Raw genomic sequence first — 5,495 nt, forward strand, 5'->3', positions numbered from 1 at the left:
TCAGGGGTACTGTGTAGGGAGTTGGGCGGCAAGATGTCGGTTCACGTTGCACTTGAACTTCTGCATGTCAGTACAGTTGGGGAAGCAGGAACCCGGAAGGGAATTCCAAAGCTGTCCTCGGGAAGAAACTACTGGAGTAGAAGGCTCTCTTACATCTAGGGATCTCTATTGTGAAGGGGTGGGATTTAGCTGCCTGTCGGGTTTGTCGGGGGTATTTACGTCTAGGGGCACAAGTGCTTGCAGTTCGTCAGAGCATTCACCGTTAAAATACTTGTAGAACAGGCAGAGGGATGCAACATTCCGTCGATGGGACAGGGGCTGAAGTTTAGATGACAGTTCAGGACCTATCAGATTGGCGACTCTCTTTTGAACCTTGTCTAGGAGCGAGAGACTAGTGGTAGATGCACCAGCCCAAATATGACAACAATACTCCATACATGGGCGAATGGTGGCCTTATAGAGGTACAGGATACTTTCGGGCGTTAGTAGCTTTCTAGCACGGTAGAGAGAGCTTACCTTCTTCGCAGCGGTCCTGGCAATACTCTTAATGTAATTGTTCCAACTCATGTTTCCTGAGAGCGTTAGGCCGAGGAGTTTAAAGGATGTACTTTCAGATAAAGAGTCATTGGCCATTGCTATTGATGGTAGAGAAGGTTTCTTGTAATTATTGAAAGAAGCGAGTTTTGTCTTGGCAGCATTGAATGTGACCATCCATTTATGTCCCCATTCCACTACGGATCGGAGGTCATCCTCTAGTGCTTCTTCCATTTCTTTAGATATGTGTTCATTTTTTTTTTTTCCTGTCGTGTCTGTTATAGAGTGTGGTGTCATCAGCATATATACCCATCTTACAGGCAATTTTGTCAGGGAGGTCATTTATAAATATTAGAAATAACAGAGGTCCCAGGATAGACCCCTGAGGCACTCTCGCATTTATATTGTATTGTTTAGATGTACGACCGTCGAGGACAATCTGGATTTTTCTCTTATCTAAGAAAGATTTAATTATGTCATGTATTCTTCCAGTGATACCATATGAGCTGATTTTCCTGAGAAGACCTTCATGCCATGCCCTGTCAAAAGCCTTAGATATATCTAGAGCTACCGCTCTACCCTCCCCCGCTTTTTCCAGTGACTGGTATATACGTTCTGAGATTACAGTTAATGCATTATTTTTAAAATTGTAAGATTCTTTATGCCAAGCAATACGGTATTTAAATACACCCACTCTATTATATTATATTGAGCAGTTTTGTCATGAGATATGCGACTTAACTGTAGAAAAACTATATTATGGCAAAAATACAGACTGCATTAGAAAGATCAGGTGAAAACAGGAAAAAGTATTGACGTTGACTTGGATTCATAATATGAGATATACCACGTAACGGTAGTAATATTATATCATATTTATGATTCCCGGACAATGCCAATATTGATGTTATATGCAACATCATACATAATAACTGTAAAGTTATTTTCCCTGGAAACGCAGTGTTTAAACGTATCGTTCTGTCTATTCTATTGAGCAGTTTTACGATAAGATAAATGAATGGAAAAAAAAGAATGAAAAATGAATTCGAGAAAATGAACGAAATAATTGAATGAACAAAAAGTTGAAGACAAAATGAAAAAAATGAAGAAAAAATAATGAAAAAGATGAAAAGTGAATGAAAATATCATGAAATTATTCATGCAAAATAATGAATGAAAAATATAAAGGAAAAATAATACATGAAAATTGTGAAAAAAAATAAATGGGAAAAAATGAATAAAAAATTAAATGAGACAAAAATTGTTTTCTTTCAAAATTAATGCATAATTACAGTGAAAGTGCAGTAAAAAAAAGTTAGTCCCCACCCCCAACAGAACTGCACAAAAGAATAGATATTTTTTCTAACTTTTAGATATTATACACCTGGAGCTACATGAACTAAGAAAATGTAAAATTTATAGGCTTTTTGTTCGTAGTTTTTTACTTTTAGCTGAACATACAATAATTCACACACTCACACAAACAGATACCACCCTTTATATAATAGACTAGCAGAAGTGAAATTATCTGTAACATCATTATATTAAAATTTCTATCTCTCCTTTTCTCTCTCCAGACGTTTCTGTATTTTTCTTTCTTTTCTTATTCTCCTTTTACCGTTCTTCTCTTCAATCCTTGCTTTATCCTTCACCCAACTCATCTTGTTTCCCTGTGCTGAAAAAATGTAATTAGGATACTGAATCTATCTCTTTTAAGTGCAATACCGTAATCTCACATTTATTGCTCCTGGGCAACGCCGAATAAAACAAAGCAATTACATTCTTGGATCCAGGTACTTATGTTCCGTCCATCCGCTTTCACAATTGTATAAAGATAAATTATGTTAATAATGAAAATAGTCGAAGGAGATAAAACATATAGTAATTCATATTTATTGATGGCGTACAACGCCCAATTAAATAAAATTATTATTTCACATCCACTCACTTTGCAAATATAATAGAGTAATATTAATAATAAAAAAAAAACAATTTTATTGTTGCCTGACAACACAGAGTAGAACAAAACCAAATATTATTAAGTGATGTTAGTAAGGAAAGTTCACAGCATTGCCAAAAGTTCAGTTCTAATCAGAGTATGAAGAGAAATGATATTGATAATGACAATTTATTTTCTACCAGGGAGGATATGCTCATAACCACAAAAAAGATATTACATTATAACAATTACCAAAAAAGGAGGAGATAATACGCGTGAAGCTGGTTTATGTCAACAAAATGGACACTACACTATCCGCCAAACATTCAAGTCCATACACACACACACACACTCCCCATTATATAATAGATAATCATAAAAAGTAGGAGCTATTTTAGGAAAGAAAAGCTGCGGTCACGAAACACTTGGCGACGGCATCTTCATTTCTGGCGACAAGAATTCAGCGATCAGCCTATTTACCTTCTCATCATTTGTCACCCCGTCTTCTACTAACACAAAATTCTAACAACATAATGATACATCTGCTCTTGCCTCTGTTTCGGAAGACGGTAAAGTCAAACTTCTTTCCCACACCTACAACGTTTACTATTTCTACTATCACAATCAACAGTCAACAGTCAAGCTTAAGTTGAAAAACAAAACTCTACTCTCTCCAAACATTTGAACGCACTTGAAGAAATATTTGAGTAATTTCCTCTTACATTCTTCCTAAGCATTCTTACCGTTCATTTTTTCCTTTCTGTTCATGTGTTTCTAATAAATTAGTAAATAGATATCATCCGGCAGAATCACGTTGACACACAGGTTCTCGTTATATCATCAAGTTAAGCAACGTCCAGTCTTACCAGTACCAGATGGGTGGCCAATTTGGAAACTTTAGGTGCTGTATGTAGAAAGATGTCATATTTATTGATTGCGTACAACACCCAGTTGAACAAACTAATGTTGACTTTTTTTTACAAAGGAGTTACCACATATCTAGGCTCGAGGACCACTCGAGGATAAGGGTTAATGTGTGTATTATAGCCATTGAAACAGTAGTGTAGAAATCGTTTGTGGTGGAAATTTGATATAATCAGATTATTTGCAAAGACGGTTAAATAAGAACTTGTTTACGTTGGACTTAAAGACGACAATATTGTAGTCAGCTGGAAAGCAGATCAGTGAAAAAGAGGTCCACAGATAGGCAGTTCTAGGAAAGAAACTTTATGGAATCCACGTTTATATTTAGACACCGATACAGGGTGGGGTAATTTATTGATAGTGTTTTGGGCTAGACGAGTGTTTTTTGTGAAAGATTGCAGAGGGGAGATCATAAATGAGAGCTCAGTCGAACACTTGCCATGAAAATAACGACAGAGCAGAGACAGGATCGCAACGTCTATTCTGTGGAAAAGTGGCTGCAGAGAAGAGAAAAGGGCATCACCTACTAGATTATGAAGTCAGTTTTGAACTTTCCGGCAGCTTCTACATCCCACTTGACCTCTGGCTGTTTCGATCTTATCCTGCTGCTAGATCAAGCTGGTTGGGATGAAAGAATGAGGCTGATTAAGTTTAAAACACACTCCAAACACGTGTCATCCATCATCGTTGGGATGATCAGATGGCTTTCATCGTTCCAACGGATGAACAACAAATAGATATCGTGGACTAAGTTGAGTTAATTTGCTGACGTCACTGTAGTTGGTGCAAAGCAGATAGAAAAGACTCTCCAAAAAGAACTGTTAGCCGCTACATGTGGATGTATGACGGTGATCATTTTTATTTGAAACTATTTAATCTTTGATATGGCAATTGTTTGATATTCAAAAAAAAGTTTTGTTCATATCGTTTTCAAAATGGAAATTTAATTGTGATTTGAAAGGAAAACTATTAAAAACAATCATTTAAAATAAATTGAAGACGCACCTGCCTTGATAAGAACATATTTAATAATAAAAAATCAAATACTTGCTTGCTCTTCCTAAAATTTTGAAATAATTATATTAATATATATTTTTAAATAAAAATTTTCAATACATTAGCGATATTTTAAATATGACTCCTTTTTTATTGACGTTTCACCCCAAGCAAGGCACAGGACTACTTATTCGTGAGGGGCTACTATTTAAGACCAGATTTGCATAGATACTATTTAGGGAGTTGGGCAGCGAGATGCCTGTTCATATTATGTTTGAATTTCTGCATGCCAGTACAGTTAAGGAAACAGAGTCCTGAGAGGGAATTCCAAAGTGCAGTAGTCCGAAGGAAAAAGTTATTCAAGTAGAAGGCTTTACGGCATCTAGAGTAAATGTGGTATTGTGGTGACTGTAATGATTCTAGTTAAAATTGGGATAAACAGAAGATGATCAACAAATCCCTAATTCCTTCACACATATTATGACCTAGTATCAACTCAACGGTTTAACATTCGCACACAGCATGAATTAGAATAAATACATTGAGAACATTGCCTGGGTTGTTGCAAAGAAGGTGGGCTCTCTCTATCATGCTAGAAAACTACTCACATCTGAGAGTATTCTATATCTATACAAAGCCACCATTCGCTCATGCATGGAGAATTGGTGCATCTGCCGCTAGTCTCTTGCTTTCCGGCAGAGTCCAGAAACGGGTCTCCAACATAATTGGTCCTGCACTGTCAACCAAACTCCAACCTCTGTCCCATCGCCACAATGTTGCATACCTGTGCCTGTTTCACAAGTATTCTAATGCGATGTCTTCTGACAAACTCGTAGCACTTGTGCTACCTCGACCTAAATACTCTCGACTAACCCGACAAGCAGCAAAATCCCGCCCCACACTGTAGTGATCCTTAGATGTCAAAAGGCCTTCTACTCTAATAGCTTCTTCCCTTAAGCTGATAGACTTTGGAATTTCCTCCCAGTTTCCTACTTCCGTGATTCTATTGACATGCAGAAGTTTAATTGTAATTTAATTGTAATTTAATTGTAATTTAATTGTAATGGAACAGACATCTCACTGTTCAACTCTCTACATAGTT

The sequence above is a fragment of the Euprymna scolopes genome, chromosome 4 (genome assembly GCF_053919585.1).
Source record: "Euprymna scolopes isolate OS-2025 chromosome 4, ASM5391958v1, whole genome shotgun sequence".
NCBI classification, from domain to species: domain Eukaryota; kingdom Metazoa; phylum Mollusca; class Cephalopoda; order Sepiida; family Sepiolidae; genus Euprymna; species Euprymna scolopes.